The 19,036-nt window shown below is 59.1% G+C and overlaps 1 protein-coding gene across 9 annotated transcripts in view; it reads right to left on the reverse strand.

Moving 5' to 3' along the window:
- The window catches only part of PACS2 (phosphofurin acidic cluster sorting protein 2), a 54,492-nt gene that overhangs the window by 25,160 nt on the left and 10,296 nt on the right, over positions 1–19,036 (reverse strand). The gene's annotated exons all lie outside the window — the stretch shown is intronic.

Consider the following 19,036-nt stretch of genomic DNA (forward strand, 5'->3'; position numbering starts at 1 on the left):
TGTATTTGTCTATTCGATGCCCACTCCTAGGGCCAGCTGACAGCCAGAACTGTTTACATCTCCCCTGGATCCAAAGCCCATATCCTGAACCCCTCCTTATTCAACCCTCAGCGCCCAACCTAATATCCCCCTGTCCTACACACCCGGGCCCAGGAAGCAGACAACTAGGGGCAGCCCCTGGGACCTTGTGCCTCAAGGTCCACTGGAAAGATTCCAACTAGCCAATCCTAAGCCATTTGCCCTGCCATGCTGTGCCTTTCCCACGGAAACCCCAGTAAAGGCTCTGATCCGGGCCTTCCCCTCAGTCCCTCTGCCCTGACTGACCCTGGTGTCTCCCTGTGGCCTCTGTATGGTCCCTCCTGTTTCTAGGGGACGGTGAACATTAAACTCTCCTGTCAATGGCACTGACTGCTGTGCACTGTCACTCAGTCACCTTTACAAACTAAGGCCGGCACAAACCACCAACTCCCATCCTGGGCGTACCGCCAGCCTGTCACAATGCGGCACTGGGGGCCACACGGAGGATGACGGTGACAGTACGTGCATGTGCACTCAACTGAGCCCAGAGGAGCGAGGAGACAGACACGAGGGCTTCCCCAGGCAGCAGGGCACCTGACTTGAGCAGCAAGACAGCTCCAGGCTGGGGGCAAACGGGATTGTTCCTGACAGCCCCCTGATACGCGGGTACCCTGGGGAAGCCCAGCCCACTCTGCCCATCAGGCCACTCTGACGCTGCAGGAGACAAACTGGGAAGGAAAGAAAATGGAGAAAGGTGGATCGCAGGGGCCAGCATCCACAGGGACCAATCGTGTCCCAGCCACAAAGGAGCACCAGCACACTTAAAAGAACTGAAGTCGTGGGGCGCCTGGGGGCTCAGTCGGTGAAGCGTCTGCCTTCAGTTCAAGTCATGATCCCAGGGTCCTGGGATCGAGTCCTGCACTGGGCTCCCTGCTCAGCGGGGGGTCTGCTTCTGCCTCTCCCTCTAAAGCTCCACTTTCCTGTGTTTTCTCTCTCTAATAAATAAATAATAAAAAGAAGAAGAAGGAGGAGGAGGAGGAGGAGGAGGAGGAGGAGGAGGGGGAGGAGGAGGAGGAGGAGAGGAGGAACTGAAGTTGTGTAAAGTATGTTCTCTGACGACGGACTCAGCTAGAAATCAATAGTAGAGGGGCGCCTGGCTGGCTCAGTCGGCAGAGCAGTAGAGCACATGACTCGATCCCGGGGTCATGAGTTCGAGCCCAAAGTTGGGCGTGGAGCCTACTTCAAACAAACGAACAAAAGATAATCAATAGTAGACAGAAGGCCAGAAACACCAACCACTCAGGCCAGTAAGCAGCACACGGGCCCAGGAGAAAAACTCCAAGGATCTAGAAATACTTTGCGCCGATCCTAAGTGAGCTACAATTCGAGCCCCATGGAAGGCGGCCGAGCCCTTACTGTGTGCTCACAGTCTGAGCTTCACCTCAAGACACCAGGGAAGGAGCACACTGAACCCAAAGTGAGCGGAGCAAGGGAGCAACAAAGACAAAAACAGACACCATGAAACAGAAGAGAGAAAAATAACAGAAAAATAAAATATAAAATAAAGTATTAAAAAAAACCCAACACTGGTTCTTTGGGAAGAGCAATAAAATCGATAAAATCTCTAGTCCAATAAAGAAAAAAGAAGAGGACAACATGAGCCATGTCAGGAATGAAAAAAGGAAAATCACGCAGGTTGCACAGAGGAGGAAGCTACAGACAGCAGCGGCAGGTCGGGCTGGGAGCTTGGATACAATGTGACAATATGCATCAACATGAAACAATGGCTCCGAGCCACAACCTGCCAGACTCACCGGGATGAACAGATCATCTCAACAGCCTGATCTACCAAAGAAATCGAATTAATAGTTTAAAACCTTCTGAAAAAGAAAACTCCATGTGGATTTAACCAGATAACAAAGGATGAAACCACACCAATTCTACATAATATCTTCCAGAAAACAGAAAAGGGAGGAATACTTCTCAACTCGTCTTATGAGTCAGGAATTACCCTGATACCAACACCAGACAAAAACATACAAAAAAGAAAACTATAGACCAATATCCCTCTATGAACATAGGTGTAAAGATCTACAACAAAATATTAGCAAACTGAATTCATTATGTATGAAAAGGAATGATTAGCACAGCGTGACCAAGCGGGGTTTGTTCCAGGATGGTCAACATTTGAAATCAATCAGTGAAATTCACCCCATCAACAGGCTAAATTAGAAAAATCATAAAATCTCCTCAAATGATTGAAAAAACTTGACAAAATTCAATCCCATTTGTGATTAAAACTCTTGGCGAACCAGAGACAGAAGGGAACGTCCTGAACAGCCAATGTCATGCTGGCAGCAGGATGGACCCCCACGCCCCGGCCCCGGAGGCACAGCTGTGCCCTCACACGCCTGCGTCAAGGCACAGAGTTAAAGGCTTGCCCTGTGCAATAAGACAGGAAAAGGGAATACACAGCTCTTCTTTGCAGACAACGTAACAGTTTATGCAGAATACCCCAAGGAATGTGGGAAAATGTGAAAGCAGCCCCCAGAGCTAATGAGCTTATTAGCAAGATCATATGATACAAACTCGACATATAAAAAGTAGTCCCATTTCTACACACTAGCAATGAATGATTACAAGTCAGTTTTTAAAAACTTCCAGTTATAGTAACTCCAAAACAAGAGGAAAATACCTGAATTCAAGAGCAGTGCAGGATCTGCAAGCTAGCGGAAGGAGCCAGCGAAGGGCTGAGCAGGTGGAGAGAGGAGCCCCCGCATGGGCACTAGTGGTCCCCAGACCAGAGGTACAGCCTTCCTTCGTGAAATGCCAGCACGACGCTTTTGGATGTCAATAAACTGGTTTTTAAGTTTATACGGAATGGCAAAGGAACTAGGATAACTGAAAGGACTTTGAAAAGGAGACCCAAGGAAGGTGGAGGCCGTCCAGACTTGGGTGGAGTGTGGTGCCCACAGGGCAAGGCAGCGAGGTAAGGAACAGAAGCGGGAAGTCGGGTAAGCCAGACTTCATCAAGATTTCCTGAAAGAAGGCAGAGAAGCTAAGGCTGGGAGAAAATACTTGCAAACTGCATATCTGACAAAGGTTTTAATCCAGAATATATAAAGAACACTCCAAACTCAACAATAGGAAAATAAAGAACCCAGTTAAAAAACAGACAAAAGATTTGCAGATGTTTCAGTAAAAAGACACATGGTCAGTAAATTAGCACATGAACAGACACAGCTGCAAACCACCAGGGGTCAGGAGTCACCACCTCACACTGATGGCCGTGGCTGGTGAGGAGGTGGGTGACAGGGCACCAGATGTGGTCACACGTATGCCGCCCAGACCGGCACTGCTCGGCACGTGTTCACACACGGACGCTCACGCTGGCTGCGCGCAGCTGCCCAAGCCTGGAGACGCCCTTCGAGCGAAGATGAAGGAACTGGCCCATTGCACCAGAAGGCCTGCTGGGGGACAAGAGGGCCAAAGCATCGGCAGAAACATGCACACAGACACACACGCACACACAGGTGTGCATACACACCCCACACGGGAAGAGAAACCAGACCAAAAGGCTGGGTCCTGCACGTTAGTCCACTAACGTGGCGTTCTGGAAAGCACACGTCAGCAGCGCAGGGCTGGTGATAGCCATGGTGGTGTGGGCATGCTGGGACTGTCCACTGTTCTGAGCCTGGCTGATGGGTAACAGGCACGTCTGGGTTGTAGACAAACATGGGGGCAGGCTGAATATTACTGTGAGTTTTAAAAAGTTACTTTTGAAAAGTTAAAAAAGCCACAAAACCTAAGGGATATATCAGCTAATTGCAAACAGGAGGCCTTGTCTGGATCTTGCTTTGAATAAACTAATTATCAGGAATACCTGCACAGCCCTTATTTGGGATGGGGTCTCTTGCTTCTCGGGGCCGTCTCGATGCCTATTTCTAGACAATTTGTTTGAGCAGGGGCCGGGGGTGAGTCCGGCATTTGCTGCTCACAGCTCAGAGACGCTTCTTACGGTGGCACCCCCACACTGACGTGTCCTCGTCACAGGGAAAACTCAGGAGGCCACAAGCAGAGCCACTGGCTTTCCGTGGAAAGGGAAGGGTCACTCTTCTTGCAGCCTCCTAGAGGCAAGCTCATGGCCACACAGAGGACCCATCTAAACCAGCACTGGCCAGCTTACTTCCTCAGAGTCACGTCCCCCATATGATGGGACAAACACCTATGAGCCATTTGGATTTTCCTCTTTCCTCTCTTCTTCTTTTTTAAATTCTAAAACACATTCAAACTGATGATACTTGTGCAAACAACATAAAAAGCATAAAAAGAATCATTTGCATACAGAAATTGGGCTAGACAGAACACACGTTATTTGTTTTTATACAAGACTGGCTCTGAGAGAAAGGCCTGAGGGCTGGAGTATAGATTATAGCCAAGGACGAGATTTATTGCATAATACTTGGCCCTCAAGGAAATCATGAGCAAATACACTAAAAAACCCCCACAAACGATGATTCATCACTAAGCCAGGGCTGTTACTGTGTAAGACGCCCTGCAATTGTACTAGACTCAGCAGTAACAAAAAAGGAAGCCAGCCGTATCTTAACCACACTGTCAGTATAAAACACAATCCTCTCGATGGGCAGAAACCCAATATCCTGTCCAAGGGGCACTGGCCCCACACTGCGTGCTCTCTGCTTCCTCTCGGATGATGTCTGCTCAAAAGAGCGGAAAGCCAACGTCCATCCCTAACCCTGGAGAAGCAGTGTTCTGGTTTTCTGAAACCGAGAAGTGTGGGGCTTACAGAAAAATCACAGAGTGATGCCCCAAAAACCCACATATCCAACAAGAATTAACAAATGTTCTCTGTGCTGACTTGAGATCTTTTTAAAGAAATCGGGACCAGAACCACAGACATCCACCATGTGCTCCCCACCCCTCCCTCCTTTCCCTCTGCAGGAGCCACCATCTGGAGGGGTGTCCTTCCAGGGGACCGCCCGCTGTCCCCAAATCAGGCCTCCCCCACGTTAGCTGGGGGTCAGCTTCCCAGCCAGAGACCAGTCTTGCCTGGTGGGCAGCGGGGCGAGGCCACGAGCAGCCCAGGAGTCAGGGCCTGAGCAGAGGTGTGCGTGTTACGCTGGCTCGCCCCGGCTCCTTCCCTTCTCCAGGCTGCAGTGGCAGGGCCTACGCAGCCACCTCGGAACTGCAACGGACGCCATGCGCGGAGCGGCAGGGCCCCTGCGGGCGCTGGACCACAAACACCTGTGAGGTGCTACGAGGCGGCCGTCGGCTAGGGTGGCTGGGTTTCTGGCTCCCTGTTCACGGAGCATCAGCTGTGTGCCCGGCTGCCAGGCAGGCCGCGGTCTGCACCCGCAGACATGGCCGTGCACATTTGTTTCCTGAGGCGTCTGGTTCATGTCACGCTGCCTACGCATCTGTGACGTGTTCTTTCACGTCGCAGACGTGCACGCCCCTGCCTGCTGTGTGCTTCCTCACCGTGTGAGCGCATAGCTTCTCCACGTTTGCCGGGGGCCGTTCATCCGACACCATACACACGCGCCGGCCCGTACCTGCTCCGTCGCGGGAGCTGCACGGAGGGGCGGGGGGCATCGCCCCCCAAGCAGGGTTGCGGGGTCCAGGCTCTGTGCCCTCGGAGCCTGCCCAGGGCACAGTCACACCGTGCCCCCGAGCTGCAGGATGCACACGCATCCTCCTGGCCCAGAGGAGTGCTGACTCCCACGCGCCCGGTGACAGTGTCCTCTGGGCGGCCAACAGCGGTGGGACATCCCCCCCTCCTCTTCACATGCCTTCCCTCTGCGCATGTGCACCCCTGGTGTCTCTTCCTCTTCTTAAGAGGACACCAGTCATAATGGATTAGGACCCACCCTAACAGCCTCATTTTTCTAAATCTCCTGACGATGGTCTCATCATTTCAACGTGATCCAAGCCTCTGTAAGGCTCCAGCTGCAACACACCGTCCGAGGTTCTTCTGGAGATGGGAATGCACCTGAGTCCGAGGGGGACACAGCGCAGCTCTAGACACCAATAGCCCAAGGGAACGGAGTCTCTGGGTCTGGGGCACCTGGCACGCGTGAGGCTGTGTGGTGCGGCCACGTCTGGCAGCGTGGCCGGGGCGGCACCTGTCTTCCTACGGGACTGCTTTCCTCATTACTCTGGAGAACCACACGGCAGAGATCACCTCCTGGCGGGAGGCCGTCGCACCGAGGTGTTTCTGAAGTGTGTTCACACTACAAGTGTCTTCGTGGTTCACGCTCCGGGTACTCTGCCCCCCGCCCCGCCTCCCAACCGCTCCCCCTGCGCTGTTCACAGCGAGGTCATTCGTGCTCCCGGGGTGCGGGGCGTGCGGTGAGACAGCCACCTGACTGCTGCTCCCTCCGTGGGGGTCCAGGCATCCCCAAACCACTCACTCCAGAGCGCGCCCTGTCCTCTCCGAGGCATGCCGCGGTCACGCGTGGGATTCTGCGCCATCGTGTTCCACGACGCCTCGGTCTGTACTTGTGCCAATATCATACTGTTTTAATTAGTGTGGCTTATTTAAATAAATACCTATCTGCTCAGGAAAGTCCTCCCCCAGCACACATTTCGCTCTTCTTTAAAGCCGCGTGCCTGTTTCACAGAAACTAAACTGTAGTGAAAGCTCGTCAGGCTCCTTCCCCGCGTGGGGCCTCATGCGCCTGACCTGTGTCTCGCGGGAGCGGGGTCTCCGCACCCCCCCACCCCGCCGTTTCACGCCCTTGAACAGGCGCTCTGCCGTCCTGGGTTCGCTGCTTCCCAGACAGCCACCAGCTGCTTCTATGAACAGCGTTGCTTCTCTCATTTCCCGATCGCTCCCTGCAGGCGACCCCGTACCAGACGACGTCACAGAACTGAGCCCTCCCGTTGTCGGGGTCCTACCGCCGGACAAAGCGCACAGCCGCACCTCTACTTTTAACCTCTAATCCCCGCGGCACTTCATACGACATAGGACTTTTCCTTCAAGATTTGGCGAAGTTCACCAAGAAAGCCATCTGTGCCGTTTGGGGAAGACAAGGCGTTAATGGGAACTGCAGTGTGGTTTACATCTCCTCGTGCACTCAGTCAGTACTGACTCATTGTTTCACAAAATCGTCCTATCGGTTCCATCCTGACGGAGCTGCTGATGGTGGTCTTCGACTGTCCGTGTGTCCCCGCAACGACCACGTGTGCGCTCTGTCCTCTCCGAAGGCCGACCCTCTCATGTCTATTTCATTAGGTTGTGTGCTTTATTCTGTTTCTCTCTTTTTTAGACTTACGCTGTCCTTTGCGTGACCTGAGCTGGACGAGGTGCCCGTGACGGACGCCCACTCGGCCCCTTACCACGAGGCGTGGCCGTGCTCAGAATCGGCACCGGCGCGCGACACCGACACGGGCTTCTGCACTCCAGGTGGCGGCCCGCCATCCAACTCACAGGGGCGACCTCGTCACCTCGGGGTTCAGGAAGGGCGGCCTCTGTTTCATGAGAGCCGGCACCAGTACAGCACCCCCAGCACTAATGACACTGTCTTGTCACAGGCCTTGGTGTGTCAGGGGTGGGGGCGTTCCAGGAAAGATGCTCCGTCCTGGGAAGGGGTGCCTGTATCTCTGTGGGGGGGGGCCTGAACACCTCAACACATACTTCAATCCTCAAGACAGGAAGAGCCGGCCGACAGGACTGCTGCAAACATCAAGGGACATACAGGGACAGCCACACATCCCCAAGACCTTGCAAAGCAGGGGCCAAGGAGTGCCTGTGGGAAGCCAGCCATGATGGTCAGCGGTGCCCTTGGCCCAGGACAACTGGACGCCCAGGCTGGGCTGTCATCAGGCTGAAGGCAGGTGCCAAGCCTCCTGCCCCTGGGTCTCCGTCTCTCCACACCAGCTCTGGGTGCTGTGGCTTCCACGTGTCCTCAGGTCAGTGGTCCTCACGGAGGCCGGGAGGGTGCCAGCAGGACGGAGCTCCTGGACCTCGCAATGCTAGAACCCCTGGCAGGAGGGCAGGCCTTTGTGGAGGCAGTCCTCCCAGCCCAGGGCTGCTATGGGAGCCACCCATGCCCGCCCATGGACAGAGCCTGGACAACTGGGTCGTGAGGGCCAGCATCTGGAGGAAGAGGGAGGTGCTGGCAGGGTCAGAGGGGATAGCAGCTGGGAGTGAGGATGGAAGGAAGGACAGGAAGGCACCCCAGGAGCGGGGACTTGCGAGGCTGGGCCACGACTACTCTCGGAATGACCCGTACTGGTGAAGGCAGAGGACCTGAAGGGCAGGGGCCAAGTCAAATGTGGGACTGGGTGAGGGGTGGGCCCTGGGGACAGAAGGCCAGTGGGGGGAGCAGAGCACCCTGCAAAAGGGAAAGTGGGGCCACACAGGCCTGCCCTTGGGTCACCCAACAAGCCCCACAGGCCAGAACACACACAGCCAGGGGAGAGGGACAGGTGCTCTGCCCTGGGGTCAGCGAAAGCATCCTGAGAAGCCTGGGAGAGAAGGCAGCGGGTGCAATGCTGTTCCCCCAGGGTGGTGACACCGGGGCGGGGGGGCAATTATCATGAAGCCCCCTGGTTTTTGTGAGTTGCAGAATAAGTGACATTTCAGAAAGTTCACCAGAAATTTCCATGCACGCAAGGCCTGCAAGGCATTCCCATTTCCACCAGTGCCATGTGGTTAAAGCCCTGCAGGGGCTGCTGGGAGGACATCCAGCCACCCCTCCCCCAGTCCTGACCCTGGGGACCCACATGCACGCTCCACAGCAGGAAAGGAACACTAGGGGTCCCTCATGCCCCACTTCTGCCTCCAGAGACCCGGCCAGCACCTGCCCCCATCCCAAAACAAAGACCTTGGCCCACCCACCTCCAGAACCCCAATTCTACATTTGGGGAGCAGAACCCTCAAGGGGGTAGACAAAGCTGGAAACAGCACAGGTGAGGCTGAGCACCCCCACCCTCACGTGTGTGACACAAACCAGAGACAGGAGCCCAGGGCCCTGCTCCTGGGGGTGTGCACATGGCTGCCAAGGACGCATCCGGTGTCACAGCGGAGCGGGGGTGGCATCTCCTTTAAGCCACCACATGCCCCAGAGGCCGGGCAGCAGTGGACACTCCCGAGTAGCTGGGTGGGGTCCAGCTGGGACACTACTGGGGTCCCTCTGGCTCTAGGAGGTTGAGGAACAGAGGAAGGTCAGTCCCCACCTGAAGGTCTCCGGCTGGGCTGAGGCTTTGGAGACCACGCCTCAGTCCGAGCAGGAACCCAGGCACACCTGTCACCTGGGCTGCTCCCTGGGTGTCCAGCTGAGCCCAGCCAGGCTCGGGGAAGGTCAGTGCTGGTGAGCAGCATGGCTTCTGGTTTTAACTCACCCACCCCCTCCCCTGTGGGAGTGTGAATCTCCACGGGCTTCTTTTGGGGGACGGTATGGCAATGCCTAGCTTGGTTTTTATTATGGTAAAATGAACGTAATATAAAATTTACCATTTTTAATTATGCAGCTCAGGGGCATTAAGCACACCCACACTGTTGCACGCCCATCACCACCATCTCCAGAACTTTCCATCTTCTCAACCTGAAACTCTGGCCCCATCAACACGCAGTCCCTCCCCAGCACTTTGTGTGGACTGGACTCCTCTAGGGACGTCCGAGGAGTGGAGCACACAGTGTCTGTCCTCCTGGGACTGGCCGAGGTCACTCAGCATGACGTCCTCGTGGTTCGTCCTCACGGTAGCAGGTGTCAGGCTTCCTCCCTTTCACGGTGGGATGATGCTCCCCTTCACGGATCGACTTTTGCTTGTGTGCTCACCCACCGACGGACCCCTGGGCTGCTTCCACGGCCTGGCTACTGTGAACCAGGGGAGTGTGTGTCCGAGACCCCGCTGCCAGGCCCTGAGGGATACACACCAGGAGCGGGACTGCCAGTGACTCTGCTTAGCGCCTCCACAGTTCCCCACAGGGCTGCACCATTTCATGTTCCCTCCAACAGAGCACAGGGGTTTGCTTTCAACGTCTGACCAAAACCTCTGCCAGGAGGAGTTCTCCCACAGCCTGAGACGCAGGCAAGACTGTCTCCCCGACTGTCCCCCAGGCCCGCCCGGGGCGTGGGGGGTCCTCCGTTCATGCACCGGCTGAGAACGCCGGCGGACAGCGCATGGAGAAGACACTGCTCCCTCGGACCAGAGGAACTGACGTGTCAGGAGGGACCTGCAGAAGGGGCTGTGTGCCTGCCCAGACCCTGCCTGCAGTGGATGCAGGCGGTCAGGCAAGGCGCCTGCGCGGCCTGGTGGGGGGGGCGGACAATGGACCCGCCTGAAGGAGTGCCAAGGCCCCTGCCCTCGGCACAGGCAGCACCTGTTTCTGGGATGTTGGGGCGCCTGCAAGGGGCCCAGTCTCTTATCTTTTCTGTCCATTTCCACCCTGTTGCTGCTCTGTTCTCCTTGGCTTTGTCTTGCCCCCCTGTGCTGAGCTTTCTGTCTGCCATCAAGTTCTGGCGCTTACAACGGAATGTTCTGGAATGTTCCTTCACCAGAGCCTCCCTTTCCCATTTCACAGATGCAGCGATGTGCCACCATTTAGTTCTGCCCCCTGCTCACCTGCTATCCTGGACCCACGTGGCTGCTGGAGCCCAGAGTGGGAACGAGGAAGTCACCAGGCTCCACCCTCTGCCTGGGCCCCGTGTCTCGGCCTCTCTCCCTGCTGCCAACCTGGCCCAGCGGCCCTCCTGGCTTTGCCGGGCTTGAGGCACAGGTGTCCGTGTACGTGGGCACCACCTGCGCCCACTCTGCTGTTCTCTACATCCTACCCAGGATGAGAAGTTCCCAGAATGCACCTCTCCCCAATGCGTGGCCAGTGTCTCCAAGACCACCCAGGACTGCAGCCCAGGCCCGCCGGCCCCGACTTCTCTCCACCTCCTAGAAGCCCTCTGTTCTCTCCTCCTGCGTCGCCTGCCCTGTGGGCCCCCGAGGTCCTGTTGGTGCCAGCCGGTATGGAGATGCCTCGCTGCCAAAGCCCAGTGCCCACCTCCAGCCAGCCTCTGGGCAGGTGCGATGGGCAGTGCCACCTGACACCTCCTGCCTCCAGCCCAGGATCCGAGCCAGCCCCCTACCCCCTTGTGGTTCCCCCAGCAGCAGCAATCAGGCCCGTGCTCCAATGTCACCCCCCCCCACTGAGGGCACTCAGGGCCGGGAAGTGCGCGTTCCCCACCATCTGGACGGGCCCCAGGGCCCAGAGCAGTGCCAGCACAGGCAGGCAGGGTCTCGCCGAGGAAACGGGGCCGGGTACACCAAGCCACACGGAGGAAGGCACAAGGCCCCAATGCAGGAGACCCACTCTTCCTGAGATGGGAGACGCGGACGTTACCGCGAGCAAAGTCAGACAACAGATGCAGGAAAACAGCCACCGGCAGACAAAGGGCTAATGTCCAGGGCACAAAGCCTCTTACAGAAGCACAACAAAAAGACAAGCAAGCCACAGAACGTGGGCGACAGCCACGAAGAGGCGACCCACAGAAATGCAGACCCACAATCCCAATGACCTCAGGCTCCAGAACCTTCCAGGGCTGCTGTCCACCCCCTGCTGCCTGGAGCCCCGAGGGCGAGGGCGGGATCAGGCCACACCCACTGCACACCCCTCACTTCTCACTTTGAAAAGATCTAGCTACAGGAAAGTTAGTGGTTCAGGGAGTGCCCCGTCCCCCCTACCACCGATGGACACCTCCAGGATTTCCAGTCAAAAACCCAAGACCGAGTCAGGGCATCAAGACCCTAAGCCCCCAGTGAGCAGCCCCCAGGACTTGGGGGCTGTCTCCTGAGATGTCCATGGGTCCGGCCACCTGCCACACGCAGAACCGCCGCCCCCCGGGCAGATGCCCCGACTCGTGAGGCCTGGGGTGCCCTCCACCGTGGGCAGCATGGTGCAGGTAGGCTGTGAGCCATACACCAGTTCACCTGCCTGCTGTCTCCTCAAATCCAGAACGATCCCCGCCCCACTTCCTTCAGATTACTTTCTGTTGTGGTGAAATACGTACAACGTAAAGTTGGCCATTTTGAAGTCTTCAGGTCGGTGGCGCTTACTAGGTTTAACAGGAAGCAACTACCACCTCTCGGGGCAGAACGCCCTCATCGGTCTGTGAAGCAAGCCCTGCCCTGGCACCTGGCGGCCACCGGTCCGCTCTCACTCCGTGGGTCCTCCTGTCCGGACGTCCCGTTGAACAGGAACCGTACAGCATGTGGCCTTCTGTGTCTGGCTTCTTCACCGAGCACGTTCTCCGGAGCCGTCCATGCTGCAGACTTTATTCCTTTTTAAGGGCTGAATAAGAACCCACTCTCTGGACATTTCTACGCATTCACCCTCCCTGATGCACGTGCGGGTTGCTTACTCCTGGCGACCGCAGGCCGCCGCGGTGGACATTTGTGAGGGAGCCTCCCCTGGTCTGAGACCCCCGGCCCCACATATGCTCTGTTTTCCCTACACGCACACACCTACCATAAGGCTGGGCTTACACATTGGGCACCGTCCGTGCTCACACAGCTGCGGATGGTCAGAGAACAGTGAGGGTCAGAGGTCAGAGAACACCGCCAGCGAGGCTCCAGGAAGGCAGTCTGACTACTGTCCAGTCCCGCACTCACCCTGCCTGGGGTGACATGAGTGATGTTGGCGTGTGACGAGCATGAAGCTGCCACTGCCCTCTGACCACGTCAGGAGGAGGCCCATCTGCCTCCGGACCACAGCGGATGGCAAGCCACTGAGGCGGCCACGAGAGGGCTGCTGGGAGAGTTTCTGCGGGATGCCCTGCCCCCACTCTTCTGAAGAGTGATTTGCTGAGCCACCCGGTAACTCCACCCAACCCTCTGAGGGACTGCGCACTGTTCCAGGATGGCTGGCACGGAGCACCCCACGTGGCCAAGGAGGGGCCCCTCCAGGCCCAGCTCCGCGGGTGGCACACAGGGCCTGCAGGGCTCAAGGGGAACACTTCATGGGTTTCTGCAAAACGGACCAGCACTCCGGCTGGCCCTCTGAGCCAAACACTGACTTCTACAGTTTTCCTCCAGGCACGGGGGCGTGGTTAACACTGCACCCACGCGTGGGGCATACCTCCGTGGTCCCAAACGTGCTGACTGTGTGCTTAGTAGGAGGGAAAACTGAGGGGCCTTTTGTGTTCAGAAGCTGACCCGTCTGTGCGGTCACGTGTCTGCCCTGGTGGGAGCTGAGGCTCTGTGGTGGCCACTGGCCAGGGGCCCCCACACTCCAGCCACCTCTTGGGGATCAGCCAGTCCAACAGCAGGGCCGCCAGGCCCCACTCTAGGCTCCAGGTGTGCCGGGCCACAGCCTAGTCTCGGGGCAAGGCTGGGGGAGGTGGAGGCCTGGGGACCAGCATTTGGCCGACATGCTTCCTTTAAAGACCTTCCGGCCATGCAAGGCGGTGGCCAGACAGTTTGTAAGAACAAGTTCTGCAAAAGGCTGAGGGTTCCAGTTCCGCCCACATCCCAAGCACTGGTCTCCTTTCTCCGGCAGCCTCGGGTGGCTGCCAGCTCTCACTGCCCAGTGCAGCTTTCTCTGGTGTTTGAGACTTATCAGGACATGGTTGCTTCCTGCTGATCAAGAGGCAAGGTCAGCGGTGCCATCTCAGTGTCTCTGCTGGCCAGCATAAGGGGCCAGGATGGCCTTCATCACCGAGGCTGGGAACCCCTGGAAGTGAGGGGAAGGAGGAAGAGTGGCTGGGTCACTGTGAGCCCACCTTCTGGCCCCGGTCCAGCCAGCCTGCCCATGGTGGGGTCAGGGCACCAGAGGAAGGGGGGAGGAGCCAGTCCCCGAGAGAGGTGCTGGTGTCAGAGACCAGCGTGGCCACCTGAAGGGAGTCAGCTGCCTGCAGAGAGCACTGCGTGTCTGCGGGGGGTGCTCTGAGGGGCTCTGGGACCCCAAAAGCTCCAGTCAGCCAGCCACGAGACCATTTTCCACAAGAGCACTGGCCATGGGCCACTGCCTGCTCTAGGACCAACCAACCATCAGGAGATCTTCTCCTGGGGCTGTGTCCTCCACTCTGGTGACCCAAATGCCCCAGAGGTCACCCCGGCCCCTCCTCTAGCCCAGCAGCCCCAGGCATGCAGGTGAACCTCACCAGCCACTGGAGGGGAACCCCACATTGTCTCCAGCAGGCAAGTCCCTGCCCAGCGCTGTTCTGGAGGGAAGTTCACCCAGTCATGTCCCCAGGCTAACCCAGAAGGGAGCCGAAACCTTCTCTGCGGGGACAGCAAGCTCCCGATTTTGGGCAGTACGGCCCTCAGTGATGGGCTTCTACGAGGGCCAGGAGGCGTGGGGCCCCCCAGCTGACCGCAGAGAACCGTGCAGCAACCCCATCATGGGCCGGCTTAGGGGAGGGACAGAACAGCCCCCACTGGGCATGGGCTGTGGCCATCTGGAAGGGCACTAGGTGGTTCTGGGTTGTCCAGCAACGGGACTGTGCATGGGGCAGCCCGACCTCCCAGAGGTGAAGGGAGGCGGGGGCAGACGGGGCAGGTATGGTCCACGTGGGCCTGACCCAAGTCCTGGGCTCTGCGGGGCTCCGGGTCCACGTGGATAAGGAGCGACGACGCTGCTCACAGGTGCGGTCTGGGGAGGGGACGGTGGAGACCTGTGATGGGGAGCAGGACCCCCATGCTGTGGGCATCCCTCCAAACGCCAGAGGGACAGTGGGTACTACAGACTAAATTCTGTTTCCCCCAAATTCATGTCGAAACCTGACCTGCTGTGTGATGGCATGAGGAGGTGGGTCTCTGGGGGTGAGGCCTGGGCGGCAGAGGCTGTGGCTGATGGACTGAGACTTCCACGGGCACTGATCCACTGGGGCCACACGGCTCCCCACACAGCAGTCTCCCCGAGGACGCCCGGGCACCCCGAAGGCCCATAAGCGACGACAACCCTGCCATCACAGGGTCGGGCGCCCTGCCTGCCCGCCCGTGCGCCCCTGCTCTCACCCACAGCCACCTCTGGCCAGGGGAGTGTTGGCACGGCCACGGCTTCCGTCCAGGGCTCCTGAGACCCCACTGTGTCCCGTGTGCCCAGGGTCACCCCAGAACAGCGGCCTGCCCCCCGACAGTGCGCTGACACGCCCAGCACACAGGGGCCACCAGGGACGCATGGCCACGGCAGCACCCCCCGGAGCAGTCCCGGGGGAGCATGGGTATTCCCGACCGCGTCAGGCACGCGCCCACCGAGCCCACAGAGGCCGAGGAACGGACCCGCGCTCGTATTCAGCAGCGTTGCAAGGACAGCAGTGGTGCTGATGACGGACTCGCGCCGCGTGCACCAAACCCAAAGGAAGCCCTTCCGAGCAACCAGCGGGAGCACGTGTTCCCCGCCGAGGGACCAGGAGCAGGCCTATCTCCACCTTCTCAAAGTCGCAGCGGAGGCCCGAGGCCAGACCCTCAAAGGGCCGAGGGCAGGAGTGCAGGCGCCCCCGTGCTGGTCCCGCTGTGCAGGGGGCCGGGGGCGGGGTGGTGGGGGGCGCCGCTCTCCCTTCAAGGTCCCTAACACCACTTTCACACAAGCCAGCCACAGAGAAATAGACCAGAAAACACATTTCCTGGAAGGGGTAATAAAGGAAAGCCAATCAATCTTGATCGGTTTTTGAGGAAAAAATGACCAAAACTAGCGAAGGGGAAGCACAACAAAGAGAAGATGAGGGAACGAGTGCAGATACATCGGTTGCCACAGAAACACAGACCTGCCAGTCAAAAGTCCACGCGGGTTCTCACAACCCTGTAAGCGCCAGGAGGCCGACCCCACGGGCTGGGCGGGGCTGCACCAGACGCAGCTGGCACCTCAATGATGTCAGGACGTGCTTCACACCAAGAGCAGGATTCGAGCAAAGAGGGCAGAGGGGACCACCCCCGTCACCAGGATGCGGAGCCACGGCCGGCTCTGGCCACCTCCCGATCTCCTGCGGGAGATGGGAATGCTGGGTCCTGAGCAGGGCAGGTGGCCCGGCCCTGGTGGTGACCTGGGAAGTACCAGATCCACCCCCAGGACCAGGATCCACAGGGATGCCACTCGCCCCACTGGCCAGGGCACGTGACCGGAGGCCGGCAGGAAAGGAGCATGGATGTGGTCCCCATGCTCGTGGCCTCCGCTGGGAAAGGACCCCAGACGAAGTTCCAGGAAGCCCTGAACTGCGCCCTCTCACAAACACGCCGTGGGCTTCTTGGCACATCCAGCCCAGCTCTCTGCTGAAACCATCCAGCAGGCACTTCCAGCCCACCTGGGCGGGGTCCTGGCCCAGGAGCCACCACCCTCTGGCCTCCATGCACGTCACAGGGCCTCTGCCAGCACCAGGCCCCCCATCCTTCACTCCATGCCGCCCCCAGCCCAGCGCCCCTTTCCCCCCACTGGTGCCACCGGGGCACACCCACTTCACCAGCAGCTTTGCACCTAAGATGCTGGACACAGCCACAAAGAACGTGGGCATCAACCACCCACCCAGCTCCTCCACAAGGCCTCGGGTCTCCACCGCATTCCCCGGGCCACCGTACATCCCCTCGCACACCCTGCTCTGACCCCTGCTCTTCTGAGCAACAGGGGATCAATCCAGGAGGGCCGCTCCTCGTGCCAGGAAACACATGGCCACCTGCTCCCCCTGGCCTGCAGCCCTCGCTCCCCTCCCTCCCATTCAAGGCTCACACACACCGCCTGCAAGCCCCTCCAGCTACCACCACGACCCTCCTCCCCCAGACAGCACCCATTCCCTCCAGTTCTCTCGTGGCCACGCCCATCGGGCTCAGCGCCACGGAGAACTTCCCGGGCAGCCCCAACGAGGGGCTCGTGCTCACACATCTCCTCCCAGGAGCAGCCTCCCGGAAAGCCTGGGTCTGGGGCCGCTGGCTTCCAGGGATGTTCTCACCCCTCCCACCACTCGGTGCCCTGGAGCCCAGCGCCCAGCACCCAGCCCGTCAGCCCGTTCTCAGACACACGCCTGACCTCGGGCCAGAAGGGAGTCACTCAGGTACACCAGGGCTGTTACCAAGCAAGAGGCAGGTCATACCGAGGTTAAGCCCCGGTCAGCTGCATCGGCCTGCAGCCTCCTCCGTGGGTACAGAAGTCATCACTCAGGACCCCTAGCTCCCCGAGCAAACGTGCGAAGCCAGAATCGTGCCCACGCGTGTAAGAGCCAGGAAGGTGCCAGCACATGGGGTCAGGTGCACCTGCTCGGGAGGGCCCTGCTCGCAGCCCTTCGTCTCCAGAGGGGCTGCGAGAGCCCGCGAAGTGAGGGGCAGAACTGGGTGCCGGGTGGAGCCGGCACAAGGAGGACGCAGATGCGGGTGGGCCCCTGCCTCTCCTCCGTGTGCACCCTGAGTTCCAGATGCGCCATTTTCCGACTGGGAGTCTTGTTCTGTCTGGTGGCACCTGACGCCGGGCGCCACGTGCCTGCTGGGGTTGGTAGTGAAATGAACCCACTGTGGGCCTGCCAGCCACCTGGAGCCTCAGGTCTGGGGACAGTGCTACAGGTGTGCCCCAGACACAGAGGGACTGCCTGCCCCACCCCCAGCCAGTTCGAGCAGCCCTCTGGGTGCTTACACCACAGCAAGCCCCCCAGAGGTTGCTCAGGACCCCCGCCCCCAACATACCACACTACAGAGATGGAGACTGTCCCAGAGCTCCTGGAGGCCCCCGTGTCCTCCCCAAACCAGCAGCCAGGCCGGTGCCCAGGATGGTGCTGGAGGGCTGCAGGCAGCACATGGGGGACGGCAGGCTGGGCCTGCTTCCGGGGAAAGGCAGCAGCTCAAATGACGATGGGAATGCCAAGCTGAGCGCCTGGTGCAGGGGGGAGGGGGTGGGGACGGGGCCGCGCTGGGGGCCTCAGCACCCGAGGGGGGGGCACAGCGCAGGTCCAGCAAGGATGAGAACCCCCCGCCCTGGCTTCACCTTGCCCTCCCACGAGGGTCAGTCCACAGCCCGGGGGTGTCGGACTGAAGCCCGCTGACCACAAATCTCCCTGCTGCACGACTGAGTCTGCCTGCCTTTCTTCCTGGGCCACCAGCCGCAAAAATGGGCTGGGCTGCCAGGTGGCATCTCTCGGGAGCAGGGATCTCCTCGTCCCTCCTCTTAAAGGTAAGTGGGAAAATGCGCCGGTGGAGGGAATTCACCAGGCGCTCTTCTAAACAAGGCTAAGCAGACACGTCTCTGTCCAAACACAAACAGCGTAACTGGAAACGCTCCGTACATTGCCCAGCGCGCTCCAATTTAAAGGAAAGGTGGTGGCTGGGGGCCGATCCCGAGGGTCCGTGTGGCGGTTTCCCCACCCGCCTGGCCCATCGCACCCGTCCCGAGAGCCCTCTGCCTGGAGAGGCAGCCGCAGCCGCTATTCCAGGACAGAGTGCACGCCGGACGTCCCAGCTTTCCAGTGACCGTGAGGCCGGCACAGTAGTTTCCTGTGTCCCCCACAGTGACGGCTGGTGACACAGCTGTCCCCTCCCCAGGAGCTTGCTCCTCCCTGGCGGGCCTCTGTGCTGGCACAGGATGGAATGTCTGCCTGTCCAAACCGCTGAGCCGGGGCAGCCCGCCCCCCTGCCAGCCACACGCCCCAGGGGACGGCCATCATCACCTTTTCTTGAGAAAACTATTCTCCAAGAGGCAAAATAGCAAAGAAGAAAGCAGGTGTGGTCATCCTCGGTTCAGGTCAGAAGAAGGCGGAGGGCAGAACCTCGCAGGGCCTACCCCATCCTCGCCAGCTCCTCCCAGAGAACCTTCACCGTGGCCCCCACAGCCGTTTGCCACCTGCTTGAGGCTTTTTTCTGCCGAGATCAACACCATGGGGGCCGCTCGGGGGACTCAGTCATCGGCAGTCCTCCTCCAGGGCTGGGCTACAAATCAACACGCTTCTGGAACCTTCTGTGACCTGCCAGGGCCACAGTGACACAGTCCAGAACCCACAGACGGGTGCGGCCCAGCCTCCCCGGCACACGCAGGCAAGTCGGGGGCAGAGGCGTCCAACCCTCCCCCCCCCGGCCCCCGGCCTCCTCGCGGCAG

Source organism: Ursus arctos, unplaced genomic scaffold, assembly GCF_023065955.2.
Source record: "Ursus arctos isolate Adak ecotype North America unplaced genomic scaffold, UrsArc2.0 scaffold_25, whole genome shotgun sequence".
NCBI lineage: Eukaryota > Metazoa > Chordata > Mammalia > Carnivora > Ursidae > Ursus > Ursus arctos.